At 39.2% G+C, this 25635-nt stretch overlaps 1 protein-coding gene across 12 annotated transcripts in view; it reads right to left on the bottom strand.

The window, feature by feature from the left end:
• Positions 1–25635, bottom strand: part of LOC141946183 (poly(rC)-binding protein 3-like) — a 547598-nt gene that overhangs the window by 421819 nt on the left and 100144 nt on the right. For all 12 annotated transcript variants that reach the window (XM_074875589.1, XM_074875578.1, XM_074875568.1 and 9 more), the window contains exon 2: positions 16747–16884. The gene's annotated coding sequence lies outside the window, so the exon portion shown is untranslated. The remainder of the gene's footprint in view (positions 1–16746; positions 16885–25635) is intronic.

Genomic DNA, 25635 nt, shown 5'->3' with positions numbered 1-25635 from the left:
TCATCTCCAAAGCTACTCATTGAAATGGCAAAGACTGTGGCAGTGTGGATGCAACTTACACCTTCAAAAAAATAATTTCATACTTATTTATTATAAAACAAAGTATGTTGATGACTCTCATTCCCTCAGTGGAGGGAAACCGGCAGCAGTTAGTTTGTCCAAAGAGACAGTCTAGGGCCTTTTCTCTAAATGAACAGAAAGCCTGCTCTCATACAAGGTCTCCCTTGCTTTACGTCTGCTGGTTGACACCGAGCCAGTTATAAATAGTTATGATCTAAGCAATATTATAATCATGTGGATATCTTTCAGAAACACTGGATAAACTCTTTCAATAAGCCATGCCATTAGGAATGAGACCAAGTTACATCCAGTTTTGAAATTTCCACTTAGAACCATTTTTGTTGATACACCACAGCATTTAGAAGTCCTAATCACAGCCCAGACCCTATCATACTTGATGCTGTACAAACATGAAACAAGAAGATGTCAAAACTTCAGATTCATCATTTGTAGCTGAACGAGTTTTACACTTTCAGTTTTAAGAGGTGGCTCTTGGTGCTACATCAGAGCAATGGAGGTACCAATGATTGTCTTTGTCCTAGCAAAGCAACGCTAATCTCTTTCTGTTCAGCACCAACTGACATTTAAGCAACATTCCTAACAATCAGATTTTGAAATTAAAAACTGATATGCAATCAGACCATACAACTTAGATAGACTTTCATACAACATTTCTGAACAAAAAATCTCAAGGTCACTAAGGTCACCAAGACCTGGTATTGATAAAAAACATTTCTTTTACAAATAACAGCATGCTGTGTTTAATGCAGTGGAAGCCTGGTACTAACATTCCCCTGTCTGGTACATATACTTGCCCCAGATATCACTTTTTCTAGTGCACTGACAAAAAAAGGAGAACTATGGTACTTGTGGTGATGGTCACAGAGCTTCCAAAGGAACAGGGAAGCATTACAGTTTTTGTTTGTGGAAGTATGGTTTTGGCTGATGTAGGTGAGGACCCATGCAGGTTGCAAACCTCCAGAAAACACATTTGACCTGTACTAACACTAACATACGTACCATCTGAGGGTTTCCATGGCTCAGAAATCCACATATATACATTATGCTGCATTGGCATTCAGAAGTTTGAAGTGAGACTTCATTGTCTTAAAAGTTGAAGAATATTTTGAATTTATATGAGCACTCCAGCAATGGTCAGACTGCTATGTCCTGTGTCACGCAGAACTGGACAAATTCTCCACGAAAAGCTACAGAACAGCTGCAAAATACAGTCTTGCATGGTAATGGGAAACAGAAGGAGAAGTCTGGAAAATATTTTGTTCTCACATCTAACAAAACTTTTTTCAAGGTTTTTTACAATTTCTCATGTGACTAGCTTTTCTCTGCACTGAGACAATAATTTTTTATTTTAATCAGCAAAAAACTGAGTCTGATTGCCTGAGTCTATCCAAAATACAACTTAAGGTTCAAATAGAACAAAAAAAATATTTCACCTCTGAATAAAGAATGCAAAAAATTGTTGTACTTGGATACTACAATAGTGTACATAGGACTTTAAGAAAAATAGCTCCAAATAGAATTGTAGAAAAGTTACCAAAAATGTAGATCCAGAGAGATTACAGTCTGAAGGATCAGATAAAACAAAGCAAATGAGACATGTGCTGGTCCAATAGTGGAGAAGTTCACAAATTTATTCCTAGTGCCCTGGCTCAATGCGCCTCCACGTTTGCCACTTTGATCTCTGCTTCCTTTATATCCCTGCTCCCACCACATGAAGTATCCCAGTCCACTTATCAAGTAAAAGAGACGAGAAGCCAGAGCGCTCTGCTTCAGTATTTTTCTTGCTTTCTCCATGCTTCCCTTATTCCTACCATACTGGTCTCATGCTAGCCATGTCAGAGACTGCCTATAGCAGCCAATGAGAGCACCCCTGTAACCCAGCAAAGCTGGAAGAAAGGGAGTGGGCACATGGTCTAAAACCTCCTATACTGGAATCTTACACCAAGTATCTTCCCATACTGGGTCTTGCATCAGCTACTGCAGATGCCACAGAGAGGAAGCCAAGCAAGGCACTGCAGGACATCCAAGGTGCTGGTGGCAATAGGATTTGTGGAGGAAAACATCAGAGGAAATGAAATGCAGAAGTATATGACTCTCCATCTGCTTTTTTTACCCCAGTCCAATCCAGTTATGATCATCCTAGATTGATGGCTCTCTGCCACTAAACTCATTGGGACCTCAGAGCCAAGTGTTTTTTGGGGCATGGAAAAAAAGATGGAAGTCCAATGGATCATATGGGTCAATACTGCAATATGAATGTGGCCCTTTGATTTGCTGTTGAAGAGTCCCATTTTAGAGGCTTTTATATGACACCTGCCACACTCTGACAGAAGCACCTAATATATCTTATTCAAATCTTTTCCCTCAAAGTACACACATTCTAGTAAAAATCTTTATTTTTATTCCAACAAAGTATTTTCATGAGCAAGTACTATTCTTGCTAGAAAGTTTTCATAGATAGGTCCCATACTCCAATCCATCTTGAGGATATTTTCCTATATATTGTCAAGTTTTACTAAATGTGTGTTCAAGTTTATCTATAGTCATATCATAATTTATAAACAGACTTTCATGTGGTGATCCCTCAGAAACTTAAGTCAGTACACATAGTAGTTCCATGTACTACAATTAAACTAAAACATATATTCCAATTTAACATTAAATTTAGTGGTTTGATTTTTTTCTTACTAAAAATTATCTAATGAACCTTTTTAACAAGGGACTCATACTGTTCTTCAATTTACTACTACTAGTTCAATTTAAAAGTTAAATCACCTTTAAGGGGTCAGCCTGGATATCAAAGAGCAAAAGAGTGATTTCTTTTATAAATTTGTTTCCAGTATACTTAGGGAACAACCAAAGAAAAAAAAAAAAGGGGGGGGGATTAACACTTGTTTACATTTGTAAACCAATTAAAAAAAATCTGATTAGATGTTAGAATTTTATCATCATATAGTCTAATCAGACTATACTATTATCTTCAATAGTTGTCTAATACTGGACAATTAGTTGGTCTTATAACCAAAAGGTTCTGGGTAGAAATTTTGGAATAAATATTCTGTCAAACATACTATTTTCTCAAAATTGAAATCCTTCAGTAATATGATAGTATTTTGTCTGACAGCTTTTGTGGCTTCACAACTCTATTTAATCAACTGGACTGAACTGACATGAACTGATTTTGCACTGTCCAAAGGTGTGTTTTTCTTCCAGCACAAAAAGACAAATTTCAAAACCTCTGAAGATTTTATAAAGCTGAACTAGAATCACTCACATTGCTCCTCTGTAAAATGTCTGAAGAGACCTGATTGCAAGTAGGTTTTCTAACTATTATATGTCCTTAAACTCATAACTTAAAACTTCAGGAGTCAAAACACATTACATCTGAAGTAGGCATCTTTGGTCCTTATCCTCATCTATTTCTGTAAGAAATTCCCACCTGTATTTTGTAAAGGAACAACTGTGTGAACTGGCCTTCTTTCTCTTCCCTAGCTGCATTGTTTTCACTTTGTTCTTCTATTGTCCCACCTGAGGAGGATCAGCACCTCTCCAGCAATCCAAGAACTGAGAAAATCAGTCCACAAGAGAGAAGTGGAGCATGTGTTTTGGGGGAAACTGCTAGAGAACCGAAGAAAGCTGCTCACATAGTCAGACTTAGGATGTCTTAAGAGAATTTTAAGTAACTACAGATGTGTAAGTCTGCATATCCAACCTGTATTTTTGTATATGTGTATACAGACACATGATTCTGAACTAATGCTTACACATAACCTGTGGAGAAGATTTAAAATTTTAAAAATGCTACCAGTTTGAAATGAAGCAGTACTGTAGTAGCTACACAAGTACATTCTGAAGTATGTAGTTCAAATTTGAGTATCCAATTCCCTTTTCTAGATACATACTGTCTGGATATTTTTTTTTTTTTTTTTTAGTTTTAGTTGATTAGTAGGATTTTTGGTAATTTCAATACAGCAAGAAGCTCAAGTTATCAGTTGTACTTGTTTACAGGGGTGGGGAGGAAGCTCCTTTTGTCACACCACAGGAGAAAGGGTTATTGATGAGGCTTGGTCTACATAAAGCAAGGAAAGTATTTCACCTTTGCTATTTAAGAGAGTGTCACACAAACCACTGATTATAAATTGGACTCACAATGAGTAGGACAACTCTCAGACTAGACCCCATAACTTCACTAATAAATCTTCCTTCCCTTCAAGAATTAAATGCTTTAAAATTCAGTAGAACAAAGCCAGTATGTTCCAAACACAATATTCTAGGTCTGGAAAGGGCATCAAGGTCAATCCCTTATTACCAAGGACAAACCCCATAGGTAATCTTCTAAATCTTCTAAGGTGAACCTTAGACTGCAACAGCAGATGATACTGGAGAAGAGATGGATAGCACCAGCATTATGATCCTGTGAAACTCCAACCCTTACAATACTCATAATTAAAACAGATATTGTTCCCAAGGTAAAAGATCCAATAGCACTGGAATCCCACAAGACTAGGTTACAAATGAACGAAACAGGCTAAACAGTTGCTCTCTGGCAACCCATACAGCTTCCCTGTAAAAGTCTCTGGCAATCCATACAGCTTCCATGACAGCAGGTACAGCCAAATGAGACAAAAAAATGAGCTCTCATCATTTTCAGCTGGTTTACAAGTCTTCAAGTAAGCTGGCAATGGAATGGTAGTGAAAAGTGTGATATAAAGTGATAGATAAACCATCAAGGTGATGCACAGCTATCATATTGGCAGATGTAAACTAGATGAATGTTATCATCATTTCAGAAAGTGCAACTCTGCCATGAAAGTAAAGAAATCAATATTTCAAAACCTATAAAGTGACAACACACAAAAGCTATACACTTCATTTTCTGCCTTGGCAGACAAACCTATCAGTGGGTCTTCCATTTACATGGGATAGTGTGAGCAAGGCATAATATCTAATCCAAATCACTTTCAATATCCTCCATGGAATTTCATTCCCTTTACATTTCACAGCAAGAACAGCTCCTCCATTCATTTTGGATGCACCTACCACAAAACACAACTGTTTACCCCACCCTGCTCCATGCAGACCACCAAAGACTGCCTCACCTGCATTTGCTCCTCTTATCCATCTCATCTCTCTGTATCCGAGCAGCTCTGAACAGACACTGTCTGCAAACGAAGGAACACGTTACCACCTTCCCCAGCAAAGCGGAAAGTGTTTCCCCAGCCTGCGCTGCCCTCCAGTCCAGGAGGACTAATACTTCTTGGTTTAAGGACCAGTCATTCTGGGTGAGAAATTCCATTTTCTGTGTGTGGGGGGGGCAGTGGTGGGATACACACATTTTTAAGTTGACCCATTAACTCTTACAGTCATCACTGACTGCCAGCACGTGTGTTGGAGAAGCTACTTTTTGATAGCATTGTACTAGCTTTGAGTACATTTCCTAATATACTGCTTACAAGGCTCGTAGACAACTGTGAAGCATTTCCAAATAGGCTGTTACAAATAATTCTGAATAACTGTCATTCAGCAAGCCTTTACAGACATTGTTGCCTCCTTAGAAAAGGGATTGACTGAGAACATTAAATCGATACAAGCCCAAGCTGATCCTTGGCTTCAGCGTGAGGCTGAAAATTGGCCTTCAAGTGTTTTGAACACTTTTGTACTTCCTTCAACGTCTGTGTAGCACTAATCAACCTTGAAAATTCTTCTTCTCTAGGTCCTCGATGATATTACTTGAATATTAACTAGTAGGTCAGATGGCAATAAGTGTTTTTCTACTGAAACCATTAACAAGAAAGGTTTACACTCTCTGAGGTCCTCTGTGTGCCTTCCTATTCCTTGGCAGCAGCCAGAGTCCAACTGCACCATCTGACATCTAACAGCCTTAAGTATCTGGAAAAGCCACCTTTGTCTGAGAGACTCCTGCTTCGTCAACAATGAACTTCTGCCGCCAAGTCTTGGAGAGAATTCAAAAAAATCCATGACTTTTGCAAGATTAAGTGCAGAATCAGCCCTCCATGTCTATTATTCCAGAAACATGTAGAAAATAGCTCACTTTTGTACAAACAGTTCTATAGCAGGTCTTAGCTTTTGTCTTTGTCGTGTGATATACATTAAGAACTGAGAAGCAGTACTATTATATTCTACTGTGTTCCCATTATATACAGAAGTACAGGTACTCATAGACAGTAACAAGAATTACCACCATAAACCAGGAGCTAATCTGCCAATCAGAAGAAGTAGGATTATTCTGATTAAATGCAGAAATTTTCATCAATGCAAGCAACCTTAGGCTTCCATGATTCTCAGAGATATAGGGTGTAATTCCTTTCATCCTAAATTAGATGCCTAAAATAGGTCAGATTAACCTCACCCTAGCTCTACCTGTTTCTCTCTAGTGACTATACAGATAGCCCAAGGTGACTAGTTCAGACACAGCTGTACAAAGCTAGGGGAGATTCATCTTGCTCAAGATGCCTACAAGCTACCAATAAGTTCTCTCTCTGTAGAAGAGCCCAAGATATATCAAGAAATGTGTTTATATTAGGAAGCATAAATCCTGTAGAAACTGGTGAAAAAAAATCATAGTTTTACATATCCTAAAACAAGAAAAATTTAAAATGGACAATAGACAGAACACCAAATCAAAATAGCAAAATAACAACAAAACCCAACTCCTCACCACACTTACCTGAAGAGACGCATATTAAAGGCCTTATTTATTAGCTCTCACAAAAATAAGACCTGAGCAAGTTTTACATGCAACAAAGAGGCAAAGTCATTTAAGATAAAGGAGAATACTGGCTGTAAAATAAATACAAATAAACTGGCTTCACACTTGCCTTAGCCAAAAATTAGAAGGCTTCTAAATTCACAGGAAGTCAGCTGGGGAACAACCAGCCTGTAACAGGGTAAAGAGACCTGCCAAAGTGAAGACGGACTATAACAGCCTTCTCAAAGGGATTTATATACTACAGCAGTTGTGATAGCAAGAGGAAAGACAGACTCAGGAGGTGCCTTCCAATCTTATACTCCTAACTTAAGTTTCTACTAAATAGCAGAGGTCACACTGATCAAAGAACAAATAGCACTAGCATTCATGTAGTTCAAGATACAACTTCCGATTGCTTCTCTTCTTCCCCAGCCTCACACACATCTCAGCCCCCTCTGCCTTTATCTGATCCTAAGCCACTAGTCCCAGATTGAGTAAACAGCCCTAGGGTTTTCTTTAAGTAAATCACCTCCACCCTGATACTGAAGAAAGAAGGAGACAGCTTCCAATCCCTCTATCTTCATTACCACAGAGAGGATACAATACAGTTACACAACAGAATATAATTTGAATTCACCCCAGCAGCATCCTTATTTACACACCATACGATATTGCATTTCAAAGCTGAAGGATAACACAAATAAACCACTCCAGTAAAACACTACCTTTAGAAAGTGAGATATTATTTTACGTATTTAAAACTAACCACAAGATATAATCTAGGAAACACATCCTACTTGCATTTGTAAGGCAGGTTTATCTCACCAGAAGAGCTCCACAGCATAAATGAAGTCTAATACTAGTTGGGAGGCACCAGCTAAGTCCTGGCTGTGATGAGAAGAAAGCTTTCACCTGGGCCTTACAGGAAGGTTCTCCTCCTCTTTGGGAGGATAATCAAATATCAGAATTAAGAAAGCAAAGCAGCAGCACCTGCAAAGGTAGCACTAATACTCAGAAAAATGGATCCCTAAAGAAATTTTCTAGGGAAGTTTGTATACTTTATGAGAGTACATATTACCTAAGTAAAATGAAAAGCATATAAAACAGCTGCAATGTCTGCACTGAGGTGTGAACTACCATAAAAGTGGAAATACTTACAGAAATGTTTTAGGAGGAAAAAAAAAAAAAACGATGAACATTCATGTGGCCACATTTAAAAAACCATACAAAACCAAACCAAAACTTGGACCAACTGCTTTCTCTGAAGAGTGAACAGCACCCAGAAGCATTCTTAATTCTGAAATCCAGTGTGGCTAGCTGAGGAGAGGGGTGACATGCCACTGTCACTCCTTTTGGCACTCCCTGTTGCACTGCTTTACACTACATTCAGGAGGGAAGAGGCAGGGTCTTGAGGCACCTGTGACTTCATGAAACCTGCATGTTAGGGAGATGCACATGCAAGGGTTGCTGGTAACAGTGGTAGAAGACATCCTGTATGGCAAAGTGCAGTAAGTAGCTCAGTGCTGTCTGGCAGGGAAGAGAGGAGTGTGATGTGTCCAAGGAAATTGGGGTTGGTGCTGGTGGGGGCAAGACAGTTTTGTGTAGTGTGTGGTGTTAAGATGGTGGATACTGTAAGGGAATGTGTTCGTGAAGTGCAGCAAAAGGTGTTTGGAAGTCCTTAAAGAAAGAGTTTCTTCAGGCATTACTGAGGGACAGAAGTCATTATTCAATGGAGTAGGAAGTGACTCAGGACAGCAGTCATATCCTCTAAGTATTTTTGGTGAATCCAGATTGGTTTCAGTGACCAAATTCACTTTTTTTTTTTCAGTTAAATTTTATGACAGAAAAACTACAACCATTCAATCCCTGTTGTATCTGGAGCTTGGACTTAGTGCTCTCATGAGAAGATGATGGATGACAATTTGCACGAGTTATTATTGCAAGGGGAGCAGTATTTGCATAATTAACCTTTCACCTGATTAAGCACTAAGAGATTCATGGGGGCAAATCACTGAACCTAAGCAACTTATTGAAAGAGTAAAGAAAAATAGGAGGCAAATTTAAGTGGCTTTATATGATCCTTCACAGCTTGAAGCTAGTCTAGATCTCAATGACCCAAGGAAACCTCATTATAAAGAAAGACCATGATGTTATAAATGGGAAAGGACAAGTAAAGTATCCTCCCCAAAATGCTGCTGACCCTGGTGAGAAGGTATATACTGACTATATTGGTTATTTCTGAACAAATAATTTTTCCAAAAATACACTGTTTAAAGTTTTCTGAAATGGTAAAAAGAATCATTGCTGCTCTTAGCAAAGCTCTTCCCCACTAATTGCAATACAGCTGCTATTAGCCAGTTCCCCTAGCCTCTCCAGCTTCCACAGTGATTTGAAACCCTGATAATGTTTTTCATTTTGTTTCTTCTGTAGACAGAGGCAAAAGTATTTCCTTTCCAACAGCATGACACAGGCTACAGACAGTCTGACGCCAAAGCTTTCTGCAGATCAATATATTTAATGCATTTGAAGTCAGTAAAATCTCCCAGGCTAGTCCAGAGTTGCCTGAGGAAAAAGAAAGCCAAAAGGCTAGAGAGCTGTGTGCATATGGATTTAATGTTCAATTTGCTTACTTAAGGATCTCTCCATTTTAACAGAAACCCATTTAAGTTACCTTGGGTTGTAATTTATAGTATTTTTGTCAAAAAGTTTTGGTGAGCACGAAGAAAAATTTAATGTAGGAAGTGGAGTGAGATACATTGAAAGCCAGGTTGGCAGGAGGTATGTTCATATGCCTAAAGACAAAACAGTGAATAAATCCCAAAGATTGTGGGAACAAAAATATTATCAATCTCATCACACCAATTCTTTTTCTCCTCATCTCCCAGATTTATTTTGTTCACTTGAATATTGCTCCAGACCTTCTGGCCTTTCCCACAAGCTTTCCTTGTTTACTTAAGATATCTTTCATTTTCATTAACCTTCAATCTTTATTACTCCACATCATCTTTCCTGCCCATCGATGAAGTTTTACTGCCTCTTAAATACAACAGCCAGAAGCAATCACACAAGTGAGGAATCCAGTCGTTCTCCTATCAAACTCATCAGAATTATTCTTCCATTCAGCCTCAAAAATTCCCCAGGGATTTCCGTTCACTCTACCTTCTTCCCCCCTCCCACTCCACAAAACTGTATATCAAGAAAAAAGGAAAAAACATTGCTAAAACAGCTGCTATACTTTTCAGTCTTATTTTGTATCCATCAGAAAGCATGATTATGTATTAGACTAGCCTACAAAACCCGATAATACCACAGAACAATTACTATCTTGCTGTCAATCCTTAAAAGCTGCTAAATAATGGTACCCTAAGTTCACTATATATCTTGCAAAAGAGAAACATTTTTATTGCTTACATTTGGAAGTGCAACTTAATAAACTTCAGCTCTAAGTACAACCCTGGGCTATCAGAAACAGTAAATAAAACAACATCTTCCACCTTAAAATAGTATTAACTGTGATGCTCAAACACACATTGCTTTAAATGCAAATATTAATTATTTCATGCTAATATTTCAGCAAGAATGAGTGCAATTATTTCATCAAAGCAGATGCAGTGGGAGGTAAGCAAGAAGAGGTAGCTGTTACTGGTTTGTGGGAAATAAATTGAGTCTTTTTCTCAGACATTTTTTTCTTGTATGGATTAGGTGGTTAGAAAGAGAAATGTTGCCTTTTTGTTACATCAAAAGGTCTGGTTAGGAAGTTCCAGACCACATGCGTTGCTTTCCTGAATACTAACAGTCTAGGTTAACCCAATAATATTTGTGAAGTGTTTATAATATTTTTAATAGGATTTCTGTTATATTGGATTTATAGTATATCACACAATCTTAATTTAACATCATTTATTTCTCTCTCTGAGTGCATCCCATTCTGCTACAAATCTTCATCCTGCTACATTACAGTGTTACAACAAAGTAGGGTCCCTGCCACAAATTCCAGGTCTGACTCTGGCAGGTCTTGGGAATGCCACTTTATTCCTTTGTAGCAAACATAGGAGGGGAGCAGGTGAATTATATTGTCTGGGTTCAGCACAGCAGAACAGGAGAGAATTAAAGGAACAGCTTCAGTGTCTGGTTTTTGTGCAATGTTGTGTTTGAAATGGCAGAAACCAGCTGTGGGTATTTCACCTGGGGACGAGGCCTGCCTGATGCCATGTCAGAGGTGTTGGGCAGCAGCCCAGCTCTCTGCACGTCTCTGCTTACCAAGTCAAATTGTGGATGCACTGCTTCAGCCAGAAGCTTTATGTGATGCCTATAAAAGTTCCTAAAGAACTCAGTGATCAAAAAAGTGATAATCCGCTCTCAGAAAAACTGTCGTCATGCAGGTCCCGAGGCCTCTTGTGGCTTGAGCTTCTTGTGCTGGAAAAGTTTAGCCTGAAAGCAAGTAAGCAATAAAAATTCACACAAAAATTCACATCACAATGCTAACTCTTCTCTGCATAAACTTCTCATTGAATCAACTCTTCCTAGCTGCTTGCCCCTGCTATACAGCAATGCGTAACGGAATATATGAATTTTAGGAAACAAGCACCATTTCCTACTCTTCCTTGTGATCTATAGAAAGCAGTTTTTGCCCATGCTTTCTGAAGAAACTGCTGTAATGTCACATAACAGTTGCATGCTAAAAAGGCAAAAAAGATATATTATGAGATATTAAAAAAGGACCTTTTCTACCTCAACAGGACTCCCATCTGAGCAGCAAAGTTTCTGTCTTGAACTTGCATTTTCAGTGATCTTGACTGTAATTTTTGAATCCTACACTACAGGCCTCAAACTTTGCACATGATTTCTCAGTCCATGAAAATATCTGTTCTATCATTTAAATTTAAATATGGCATATGTAACACCTAGCATCTATGGCATCTAGAAAGTCCAACCAATACTGAGTTGGGCAGATGACAGAAAACATACTCCACCTGAAAACTTGTACTCTTTTATATGCCAGTAGTGTAAGTAAAAACTCCAGTATAGTCCATTGGCATACGGACCAGAGGCCAAATTCCTCTCTGCTCAACCAGTTGACTTCAAATAACCCATGCCATTTCATTCCAGCAAAGAGTTTGTCCCAAGGGCCTTGCTAACACTTTTGATCATAAACATTAAAAGGGCAGTAATCCTCAAGTTCAAATGAATTAACATGCTAGGTTTCTATGGCTCAGAAGAAGTAAAAGCTGTTCAGTGTACTGTGAAAAGAAGGCATTTGTCTGATAAATGAAAAAAACCCCACCAGCGCATTGTCAAAATAAGTGTGTATATGACAGTTCCAAAATACAAATTATTCACTTCTAAGCACATACAAGGCTAAATATTATGGATGGCAGGGTATAGCAATGCTCTTTGGGAAGCTTCTCACGAGGAAGGCAAATGCTGCAATCTTTAAACTCTGACTCTACTCACTCAAGGAAGCCCACTGAAATCACTGGGACCATCCACCTTGCTGTGAAGTGACCTACACCTGCGCTTCCCAGTGCAAGACTAGAAACCTCAACCATCCTAAAGGGTAGCTGAAACGACACTTATTTTTTGTATCTGTGAAATGAGTTACACCAAGAGACTTTCAACAATAGCAAGAGGTGAATAATAGGGTACAATACAATGCTGCTGTAGGCCTGGATTTGTTGCACATATTTAATTATTATTCCAGGCTGCCAAATAAACGTCAGTAGAATAACAGGAACTTCTCATGCGGATTGCTAGATCTGAAACTAGCTAGATCTTAAACTAGCTATTATGACTCAAGGACAAATCACAAGTTTCATGTGAATAAGTCCTTCCCTAAAGCAAACACACATTTGATCAAAAAGCAGCAATATCATCCTCAAAAAATATTAAAAAAAGGAGTACCGGAGTTATGACTTCTTATAAATTCCTGGAACAGCATGTTCTTGTTGGTTACCTAACTTAAAGCACTGTACCAGAAAAACAAAACAAAACAAAACAAAACAAACCACACAAAAACAAAGAAAGAAAGAAACAACAACAAAAAAGAAACAATAGTTGAAAAATATTAGGGTAATGAAAAACTTGCCCAAAAGGCAGAGACATACTAAAGAAAGACGAAACAGAAGTCCTTTTCTACATAATCATTTCTCAAGAAAACTCACTTTTATAGTCTTTTATTCTGCTACAATTCTGTAAAGATCTCTTCTCAGAAGTTTCTACTGTAATTGTTGCAGAAGATTAAAACAAAACCGCCCTGATATTTTCAGTGAGAGAAAGCATAAGAAGAGACACAATAACATCATGCTTTAGTATGGAGAATGTAAATTACAATACCTTCAACAGAACACAATTAAGCTGTATTAAACATTGCCATGAACTGTCAATAAGTACACCTAGAAACCATATTTAGGTTAAAATAGTGAAGACAACTTATTTTTTTCTGCTCAGGTTAACAGCTCTAGGTGAAGTTAACATGGGTGTTAATCCAAACTCCCAACCAGAAATAAACCCCATGCTATTCCATCCTGCAAATAGTCTGGAAAAGAACAACAGTTCTTGTGTGAAATGACTCTAAGAGAAGAATCTTAGTATCGTATGTTGGTAGGAGAAGAAATCTTATTTCTTTAAGTGGGCTCTTGGTCAAGAGGAAGTTTGGACCACATACAAATTTACGCATCTGAATATGAAAACTGTCACCAGAAAATGCTTGTGCAGTGGCTGCTGAAGCTCATTTTTCTAAAGTCCCACAAACAACTCCACCTCAGCAACAAGGTGCTCATCTCAAATTCAGGAGCCCCTGCAACCCTGAAACAATGACTAAACCCCAGAATCTCATATCTGCTCATTGTACACCTAACAGGCACAGGCAGATTTGCACTCCTCGGAAAATGCCCTTGTTTTCCAGGGTGCAGGTGGAAGAGGTAGTCTCCTGTAGTACACAAGCATACAGCTGGAGCACTCACTGAAATGTGAGGGATCTCGTTTCCAAGCTCTCCCCACCCTGAGGTGGTGTGGACACCACCTTTCCAGCAGAACTATAAACTGGTCCAAAAACAGGAGTGGGGAGTGGTCCACTAGTCCCACTAGAGCCCTGCCAGAGCAAAGTTGCAAATTTCATGCAGCTGGCAGCAAGCCTTGTGAGAGGATAGCACCGCCCAGTGGCTGAGCAGTTTGGTAAGGAAGGGAAGAGCCCTTGGTTTCACACAAGCAGTGAGATCCCACATATCTGTCAGGCTGCAGTGTCAACCACGAAGCCTGAAAAGTCCTTTTAAAAAACCCTGCTGTGGGGACCTACCTCCAGGGAAGAGCCCGGACTCTGCAGCCTCCAGGCACTGGGCTCTGCTCAGCCTTTGCTATGGGCTATTTCAGGGCGGTTTCTGCTGCGTTTGCACGTTTCCACCCAATTCTGGCATGCACTACAGAGGGAGATTGTGTGTCCCAGCTCTATGTCTTTATTGAGCCTTCCTGGGACTGGCTACCAAAGACACCTGTTTCAGCCCTAAATATGACAGCAGAGAAGCACAGAGAGTACATCCCGCCCTTTGTTCTTACACATAAAGCATTTCTGGCCCAACATTATAAACACTTCACAATTCTCCCACCAACTGCAGTGGAAAGTGTATTGCATCTTCTATATTTTGATTTAATTCTCCTCTGTACCTTGCAGCTGAGAACAAAAATGTTGTCCTTGTGATAAATTTCCTTACCATAAGATTACAGACACTAACGACAATGAGGGAAAGAAGAAACACTAGAAAAAAAGAAGTGCATTACTTAGACAAAATAATGGAAACCATAAATCACTGCAGTGACAGGATTAAATGTGAAACCTTTAATTATACATTTAATCATTTACCAACTTCTTATTTTCCCTGTAGTAATGTTCATGAAGCTTCAATAAGATTTGAGTTTGAGGACGATTTTATTTTATATGTAAATTGCAACAGCATTATACATAGAAATGATTTTAAGAATAAAAATAATATTAACTTTAATCTTCAACTATGTTGGCACCTTTACTGAACACCTTTATTGTTCTCAGTCATACTGGCCCTCACTTAATGGCATCACTGTGTCAATGCATGTCAAGCCCATCTCCCTTTCACAGATAGTATATAAAACAAGGTAGAACTAAGGGCGAAATAAGTGGTGGTTCAGAAAGTACACTACTGTATTAAAGCAAGAGAGTGTAATTACATTGTTGAAGAAGACACTGTGTTATTTATGAAGTATGGACAAACCTGTGCCCAGAGGCTGTATCTGCTCCACTGCCTTTTCCACAAGGAGGCAAGAAGCAGCTGCTGGAGCAGAAAAGTGACTCCTCAGCCCCTGAACACCTTTTGCTATGGGTTCCAGAGTCCCGCAACAGAGATCAGGGTTGTTGCTGCTGTTGCTGTTGGGTTCAGAGTGGCCAAGTACATAACCTGATTTCTATAAAAATTCTGTGCACCAGCATAATCTTTCAGCACACTCAGAGCAGTACTTACTGAAAACTAAAAAAAACAAACCAAAACAAAAATCAAAAGTAGCAAAATTGCCCTTCTTCTAACTGGAGAGTAATGCAAAGTCTAGACAGCCTTAGTGTTTACACAGATCCCCTCAAAGAACGTGCAATAGGAAAAAGCAGACTTTCATCAAAGTCGAAACATTGGTTGTATGCTAAGAAAAACAGCCTAATATCATACTAAACACATTATCTAATAGCAATTGTAACGGCACTATTATACTGCTAGATATTCCGTTGCATATCAGAGAGCTGTTGGCAGGAAAGTACTTGTCCTCCGGAGTACCCTTCGTTTTGTTCTATCATGTTGCAGGCTCTGGCAAATTGCCCTAAGGTTCCTAGCTGGGGTGGGCTGTCACACAGCTAAAACCATAATTCAGCTGCTCTACTTTTTTTTTTTTAAAAAAAAGTGTCCACTGGGCCTGGGTTGCAGGGAAGATGGGTTTGCTCTACTCATTCATCTCATGTTTTTTGCCCTGGCACAGAAGACAGAAGGAGAAGGGGCCTTTCCAGTGTTTAGGGTGAAGAAATGGGCAGGACCAAATACACTGGAGAAGCATGCACTCAGAGGGAGTTTCAGTCATCCCAGTGGAGGAGGGCAACATTTTTATTATGTCTTTTGTAGAGACACAAACCACCAGATGGAGGACTCTGAGGTAATCTTCAGGCTTTATTTGGATTTTCTGCTATGTTAGTCATCTGTTTTGATTTGGATCATCTTTTTGAAAAATAAGTCATGCTCTGTACACAGCACTCTTGAATCGGTTGGACTGGATTTTTGGTACTTGACAGACCTCCTGGTTCACTGCTCATTTCCTCAACCGGAGGAAATGCTCCAGACTCTGCTGTGGTCTCTGCCTCTACCACTTTTTGGAACAAGGAAACCCAGAAAGAAAAGGGGATCATACTGTTAGCTTCTGACTATCACATAAGTCAACTCCACATTTGCTTCTCAGCTAAGTACTTTTTTCCACTGTGTTTTGTAAGCAAGAAAAAATTGCCTGGGGAAAGCAGGGAGCCTGGGTCCAGATCTGTAGCTGTCGAAGAACAGTCAGCACTGGGAAAAGGAGTTTTCTTCCTTTCTTTCCTCTTTTGGATCTCTTTTTGAATCATGAGGATGTTTGACTGATTCAGTAATAGTTAGATTTTTCTGTTTCATCCACCCGGTTTGAAAAGGACATTAACAGCACAACATGCATAAAAACCCCCATGACACAGAACTGCCTGTTCTATTAAATCCATGTTCAAGGCTTAAACTGAAAATATAGGAGGTGTTTGGCTTAGTACTTCTGAAAACATGTGGGGCCTCAGTGTCATATACCTGGAAACAGGAGACATTTTTGTCATCTTTTTCTCAAAAATTACTGGAGAGAAAATTCCTGAGGCAATGCTTAAAGCAGGATCACTTGTATACCTGACAAGGCAAGACTGAGATGCCAGGACATTTACTCACCCTGCCAGCAAGATGATCTGTAGGTCTTTGGAGTTTTTCTCTCTTTCCTTTCTCTAGTCCACTCATGCATCAGTTCCCTTAGAGATATGGGACAGCCAAGTGAATTTACGTTTCTTGCTCTGGGTGTGAGATGGTTTCCTGTGACAGAAAGGATATAGAGACCAAATGTGGCATATGAAGGCACTGGAACAATCATTTCCAATCATACTATAACGCAAGTAGTTCCTACCTCCTGCCTTCACAGTTGCCAATATTGAGGAATAAAAACCCCAAGAGATGGTTTCCAAATAAGCAGCCTAGGGAAATTATTGCTTAGTAAGTGCCAGAATCTTTTATACAGTCCTGTTTAGTTATAGAGAAATAATATGTGTGAGGAGAGTTTCCAGCGTTTTACTCAATAGTGTCTTATAGCAATGAATTCTACTAGTTAACTGAGCACATTTCAAATAAGTTTTTCTTTCATCAGTGTTAAATGCATTTATTTTTAAAGTTTCTATCCCACTGTTCAGGTACTATATCAGTGACCATGATATTTTCTGAAATATTCAATTGATCCCATCATTTTATGCATATTCTTTCCTGTACCTTCTCTAAACTATTTTTTCTATTTGTTTTTCACTCCAGAATGTCTTCCTTAAAGATTATTCATTGGTTTTGTGTGTTTTTTTAATACCTAGATTTTTCATCTTTAAGGATGAGCTAGTCAGACCTAAATATATTTCAGAATGGTGACCAAGCATTTCTGTTTCCCTCTTTTCCTCCCTGTACCACAAAGTGAGCTGTGGGAGACCAGTTTAAAGTCAAGCATGATAATCATCTTCTATGGCACTTTTCTGCTCCATTTCCTTCAGAAAAATGGCGCAACTGGTAGAGAAGTGGAAGAGGAGAATTCAGAACACACACGCAAATCACATCCTCTACAACTGGGCTGCCATGGGTCAAGTGGAGAAAAGCAAACATGCAAACCCCCAAACACACTGCACTTAAGACATTGTTAAAAGCAGAAACAGGCAAATGTCTAGCTTTGAGGATTTCAGAGATCCCCTGAATAATTTTTCTGATTTGTCAGCTGAATACCGAAGAGACTGGAATAGTTCAGAAAAAAAGAAACCAACCAAGAATGGATAATTATTTTAATTGCCTCACAAAGCCTAAAATACAAAGGACTTTCACTGGGAATAACTCTGGAGGTGAAATTGGAAACTTTTCTTCAGAGATTTTTCTATTAAAGGTCATGGGTATCAAAACCTATCATCTCTCTTTAGATCAATTATAAAGCTACTATAAATAAAGTCTGCTGTATGGCACCTTGTCATTCATTCCCACTTCAGTGTAATCAGCATTGCAGACACAGGAAATTCTTAAAATACACAGCAATATTCTCTACTTACTGCACTTAAAATGGAGTCAGGAGTTCTGTACTTTTATTTCAAGATATTCATTGTAATTGCTCATTGAGCAAATTATTTTATTACTGTTTAGATGCACACAACTACTATATCAAAATACAGTGTAACTATGACAACAGTAATTCATAGTTTACCACTCTCTTTATTACTAAGAAAATTAAGTAATTTTGCTGAATTATTTCTTTATAATTAAAAAAATGATAATTTCCAGGCAGCAGCATTAGCATTTACTGTTCTTAGAACTAGTCCAATAGCTTCTATGACAATTGTAAATACATCAATATATCTTTGTTGGATAAAAACAGATCATAAAACTGGAAAATATAGTGACTATTCTGCTTAAGCTGTCAGAGAACTGTTGACTGTTAGAGAACTGTAGGTGACTGTTCCAAAGCTCTGGCTTAAAAAAAAAAAAAAAAAAAAAAAAGTCAAAATACTTGGCAACTTCTAAACAAACACTAAAAAAATAAAAAAATCTGTAGTACATTTACTCACGTACAAATGAAAAATCATGCTAAAAAAAACCCTTATGGAAATATAACATTTTGATATCCTTCAGATGACACTGCTATATCTTGCTAAAAAAGATTTGGGAATGTGAAAATGGAAGGGTGAGGAATAAGAAGGATGACCTGAAAAATCTAAACCCAACATCTACATCAATTTTTTTGACAGCTCAAACTGAAATGTGTCCCCTGAAAATCAAGACAGCAAAGGGGCCGAGAAGAGCAAACTGCTTGCTGAGTACAGCCTCCCCAGTGCCCATGACTTCCCAGCTCGCCATGTGGAAAGTCATGTAGGCACAGCAGAAGGGCAGCATGAACAGTCAGAAAATGAAGAGGCTGGGAGGGTTACTTGGGAATAGTATAGAACCTCCTTGTTCTGGCCTGCTTGGATGAAATTGGGGAAGCCAGACCTCAGGTGCTGGTGAGGGACATGAGGAGCAATCAGATGAGCTTCTAGGGGAACATCAGCAGGAAAAGAAAGAGTGAGGAACAGGTAGTTAGGAGAGGCTGGTGAGTCTTCATCCCTGTAGATACTCCAAACTCAACTGAACAAGTCCTTGAGCGACTTTATCTAAGTTTCCCTTGCCTGGACTAGGACATCGTTGATGCTCTCCAGAGGTCTGTTCTAACCAACGCAATTTTGTGATTCTATGAAATACTTAATTTGCCTGCAGTTTTTTCCCTCTAATAAAAGAAGTGTGGAAGTAAAAATAGGAAAAAAAAAAAAAAAAGGTAACAATTTATCTTGTATTTAATAGTTTTCTGAAAGAAGAGATGCTGAATTTGAAAAGAAAATACTGTGAACAGAGTAAACCTGTTAGAACACTACTAATTGCATTTTTATGTTTTATTTTATCTTTCACTCTCTATTACCTATATGATTTTGTAAGCCAGTCACCTTGTTCTGCTGTTTTCCTTTCACTGAATTAATGCAGACCGATAAAAGATTAAGTGACAATGTAGTTCTCATCAGATTCTTGACTGTTCTAGGTAAGCTCCAAGTCTAGGTAGATGCTAGGACTGATTATCACAGTTTGGTAGGCAGCTTTCCCCGTGTCACATACTGTCAGTTTACAAGTGATACTATAATAAGTGGGAATAGATAGGACATGGAGATCTTGAGTCCAGCCTTTACAAAAGGACTTACAGGGGCCTTTCATTTCACCTGATGTTTCCCTGGGCAGAAAGCTTCCACTGTACCATGGGATGGCACCAGAGTGTAAGCACTACCATTTTTCCAGGTGCATGCTCTATCTGTTTCTCCCTCTTTGCCTCTTCATGTTTACCCAAGAAAAAGCAAGAATTTAGCACCATACACTTTTCAAGCCTGAGTAAGCAGCTTAATTATTCAGACAAAATACTATTGATTTGCAAGTGTCTGAACAAATGAAATTCAGGCTTGCCAACCTCATTGAGAAGGACAGCCAATCTTCTCAGGGAATTTCCAATTGTGTTACTTACAGTTCTTGTTCCTTTTTTTTATTTCAGGGGCATTTGATACAACAGAGTGCAACTTCTGGTATTGCGTGCACACAGCATCTTTTGAAATCAGGGGAGACTTTGCTTAAAATGCAGAACTTCAGCTTCCTCTAAATTCAAGAGCAACCTATGTGCACCCAAAGACAATATACAAATCGGGGAGTCTGACAGAGTGATAAACAAATAAAATGGCAGGCTCAATTAAGCATCCACTAAAATGAATGGGACCATATACAGCTATGAATGTGTTACCCTTATACATGAAATATTTCTCACACTCCATCATTGACTTCTTACACCACAAATTCAGGTTTCTCTAATGTCATTCCATAGGGTCATTTTCCAACAAGCCATGCCTTTTTTCTTCAGTATTTCCAAGTGGAAGCATTTAGACAATGGACATTCATCTTCCCCAGTATTCACTTTTATCACAGCAGGCATGCTACAAAATAGAGACCCTGTACACTACATTTACTAAATGTAGGTAGGAAGCAACTTCCCAGTCTATAAATGGACCATATTACTCATTATGTTATTTGCTATAACAGCTGAACACCAACAAGTTGCAAATCCCACAAATATCCAAAAATGTCTACCCAAAAAGCCCTAAAATTAGGTTCTTGACAGATAATAACTAATGCTGTACACCCCTACTCTTTATGTTATGAACAATATGTACACTATATTTATGCAGAAGAAACCAGTATTTAAAACTCTTACATTTATCATAAAAATAGATTTTATTACAGAAAACAGTGACTTCCCATAAGAGATTTACAACTGATTAAAAAGGATGGCTTGTCCTAAAACACTTACATGATTGCATGCAAAGAAAACAGATGGTCTGTGTAACAGTAATTTGATTTCTTCCAGTAAACATTACTCATGATATAGAAAACGCTTATGTTGATCTCTTCCAGAATGATGTGTGCGCTTTGCATCTCTCTTTAAATGAAGCCTGTAATTCTGTTCAAGAAACAGCACAGCAGCTCTGGTTTCCCAACAAATCAAATAAAATCGGGTAGTCTAATGCATCATTCCTCACTTAAGAGCCTGACAACACAGAGATTGATTTTAACTTTTCACTCTCCCAAAAGTGCTTAACATAATACCATGCTCCTTTCTCATTTACTCCTTTTGTAACGCTTCTTCATACCAAAAAAAGAACACCATTTCTACCTTCATCTCTGCCTAAGAGAAGTATCATAAGCCAAAATACAATGTCTGTTCTCTTCTGATTGCATCTAATATTCTTCTTTATATAGCTGTAGGTATATAAGAAGGGAAAAAGTCTTACTGATAACTCTCCATCTGTCCACCTCAAATTTTGTTCTATCTCTTGAGTCACACCAAGAATGCAGCTCAAGGAACTTAAGCACCCAAATTTACCTGAAATTACTCTACTCAAGCTTTATGCTTCCCAAACACTGGGTAAAATACCATCTGCCTTTGTAAGGCAGACAGCCCTCATGATGTCATCTAAATCACTGAAGTCCTTGGGACCAAACTGTGGATGGGAACTCTGTCACTTGTTCTTACAGGATGACAATCTGGGCTGATAAAGGATTCATGTTGCCTTTTACAGATCTTTTGCACAGGATGAGTACAGGTGGATCTTTTCAAAGGCACAAATTTAACCCCTGATGTGCACCCTTACATCTGGCCCTAATTTTTACAGGGGCTTCACAATGGGATATGTTCCATCATCTGCAAGTAATAACATTCCTGCTGGGATGTAACCCTATTTGTCATTATCTTGTCTTGTTTGATTACTGTCGCTTCAGCTGACTGGCCTGGACTTACCCCAGCCAAATGAAGTAAGGGCACAATCCTATTAAATGCCTGCTGGGAACACCCTACAGTGCTGCTCTTGTCAGTGGGAATTAAGGGTTCTCAGCACATTGAAACAGGTACTCAGACCCTTGAGAAATTGGGCTCTTAATTAGATATTCCCTCATGACATTGTGTGATTATTTAATGTTCTGACAAGACGCCACAGCAATCTCACAGGCCCTGAATTAACTACCTTGGAAGAGCTCTTTGCCAACTGCAATTCTGTGAAACCTTTGTCATGCTTGACCATGGAAGCAAATTGCATTTCATGGAGCATATGAAATGATTTACCCAACGAATGGGCTGAATTATATATAACACGAACTACTGGCCAGGCTTGAGATGTCCAGTTTTAAATAGCTGTTCTTTCTTTGTCTCTTTCCTAATCCCTCACATGTGCCCTCCCCTCCACCCTTCCATGCACACTTTTTATTGTCCCACTTGCTGGCAGAACTCAGCAGCAGCAGTAGTCCTTGTGACTATGTGGGATGATTCATCACGCAGTCTACATGAGGCAGATTAATACTACCAGAGCAGTCCCTTATTATAAATTTCCCTTTCTCCTGTCTGGCTCATCTGCATTATAATATTTGTTACTCACACGTAAATTTCCAACTCAAGCCTATCCATCCAGGGCCTGCTGAAGTTTTTTAATCTATACTGAAATGTTTAACAAAACCCCAACAGAGTAAACATTTCTGCCTTGCAGCTGCTGCCATGTTATCAAACACATTAATAAAAGCTACAATAAGCATGAAAAACAAAGTGTAAATAAACAGAAGAGTGCTGAATAACACAGTATATTACATAACAAATGCACACAACAACTGGTCATCTTTTTATCATTCCCTATGCATAACAGCTTTAGGCACAATCTCCTCAGAGGAAAAGGGTATATCATCAAATGTCTTCCATATGGTTTTAGAAACAAGTCATTCTGATTATTAACCTCTGACTCAAGTGTGCAAAATAATGGTGCTTGGCAATCAATATTCATCTCCTTTTCACTTTGTACAAATGGAAACTAGAGAAAGGAATATTTGGACCACATATCCTAACTCCTGTGATACCTGAATACCCACCTCAGATCCAAGGACTATAGTCAGATTATATCAGCTATAGGCAATTGAAACGTGGGCTGCAGGTAAACAATAAGGGAGAAAATGACTGTCATGAGAGGTATTAACATATACTCCAGAGATTGTAATTTTAGGAAAAGCTTTATTAAACTTTGAACTTCTCCATCCCTGCTGGGTTGCAACACACTTTCTGAGACCACTATGCAGAAATTACAGCACTTGCATGCTCTCTGCTAAGGCATGTAGTTACTATGCTTGCAGTCGATTTCCTAAAGGGGTATTCAACTCCACTTATCATATACAGACTGGAGTCTCTTCCAGCCCCCTTCTTGCCCTCCTACCCAGCCAAGACTCTTGCTTTACCTGTTTACCTTTTAGGGAGATTTTTTTCATCCTTCTGTTGTTAACAACATTTCCATCAACTACGTATTTTCTTTATGAGCCTTCAACACAACCTTAAATTGTGTCTCACAAGCATCATCAAATCCACTTCCACAGTGAGGAATCTAACTTCAGATTTCACAGAATTTCACAGAATCATCTAGGTTGGAAAGAACCTTGAAGATCATCTAGTCCAACTGTTAACCTAGCACTGACAGATCCCAACTACACCATATCCCTAAGTGCTATGTCAACCCGACTCTTAAACACCTCCAGGGATGGGGACTCCACCACCTCCCTGGGCAGCCCATTCCAACACCTAACAACCCGTTCTGTAAAGAAATACTTCCTAATATCTAGTCTAAATCTTCCCTGGATCAACTTGAGGCCATTACCTCTTGTCCTATCACTTATTACTTTGTTAAAGAGACTCATCCCCAGCTCTCTGCAACCTCCTTTCAGGTAGCTGTAGAGGGCGATGAGGTCTCCCCTCAGCCTCCTCTTCTCCAAACTAAGCCACCCCAGTTCCCTCAGCCGCTCCTCGTACGACTTGTGCTCCAGACCCTTCACCAGCTTCGTTGCCCTTCTTTGGACACACTTGAGTAATTCAATGTCCTTTTTGTAGTGAGGGGCCCAAAACTGAACACAGTAATCGAGGTGCGGCCTCACCAGTGCCGAGTACAGGGGTAAGATCACTTCCCTGTCCCTGCTGGCCACACTATTTCTGATGCAAGCCAGGATGCCATTGGCCTGCTTGGCCACCTGGGCACAGTGCTGGCTCCTGTTCAGCCGGCTGTCAATCAACACCCCCAGGTCCCTCTCTGACTGGCAGCTCTCCAGCCACTGCTCCCCAAGCCTGTAGCGCTGCTGGGGGTTGTTGTGGCCCAAGTGCAGCACCCGGCATTTGGCCTTATTGAAGCTCCTACAGTTGGCCTTAGCCCATCGCTCCAGCCTGTCCAGATCTCTCTGCAGAGCCTCCCTACCCTCGAGCAGATCAACACTCCCACCCAACTTGGTGTCATCTGCAAACTTACTGAGGGCAGACTTGATCCCCTCGTCTAGATCATCAATAAAGATGTTGAACAGGAGTGGCCCCAAAACCGAGCCCTGGGGGACACCACTCATGACCGGCCGCCAACTTGATTTAACTCTGTTCACCACAACTCTTCGGGCAATAAATCATTCTACCAACTAGTTTCAAGTACAAAAAAAGTTCCTTGAGTGTCTTATGCATTCTGGCAAGCATCTGCTTTGCCAGGAGTGGATTAAATAACACTACCTCTATTATTCTAATAGTGTGGGTGATCATATAAAATATTTATATTGTGAACTGCAGGCAAAATGCCTACTCTAAATTATGCTCCGGAAGCTCAGCAAGATCTTATATTGATAGAAAAATACCTCAGTTTAAATAATTGGGCAATTTTAGTTATTCCTTATTCTACAAATCTCATGTCATTTTGCTGTTTCCCCCTTGGGAACGTGATCTATTTTAGTAAGTACTATTTTCCATGTTCAAAGGTTTCCTGTGTACTAGTACAAACATCTCACCCACATCATACTGAATCACAGGGACAGCATAGAGGTAACTATAAGAAAATACAAATGCTGTCAGTGCAGATCAATGTTCTCCCTGAGCTTCTTCATTGCATTATATAGGGCATCAGACATTTTTTAGTACATAGCTATGAAGAAATTTGCTTAAGGCTCAATTTTCAGCTGACTTCCAAATTTCCAAACAAAGAGTTTGCATGTGCAGTTATTTGCAAAGACTGCATTCACAAAACCCCATCAATGTGGTAAGTTGGCACCAGTCTGCACATGCAAGAATAATGTTTATACAAACCAAATATCCTGTCTCCCCACAGTTGTATTCTTGATTTTACTGGACTTACTCTAGTTCACTATTGTAGATATGCTTGATTGCTTTAGGATCACAAAAGACACCTGTTTCAGCAGGCTCAAGTTCTAATTTAAAGGGTTTTTTTTCTTAAAACACAGCAAACACTATGGTTTCCCCACATTTCATGATTATACAGTGAAGGATGATTAGCATTAGATTCTGCAGCTGGCTAAATGCAGTGTATGAGTGTTATGCTGTTTTGTACAACCCCAGGACATGAGGAAGAAGGGCATGAGCCATTCCTGTGCAGAATTTTCCCTGGGTAGCAGCATTTTCAGTCAGTCTGGAGGCAGTGAGGA

The sequence above is a fragment of the Strix uralensis genome, chromosome 1 (assembly GCF_047716275.1).
Source record: "Strix uralensis isolate ZFMK-TIS-50842 chromosome 1, bStrUra1, whole genome shotgun sequence".
NCBI lineage: Eukaryota > Metazoa > Chordata > Aves > Strigiformes > Strigidae > Strix > Strix uralensis.
This window is presented reverse-complemented; position numbering and strand designations above follow the sequence as displayed.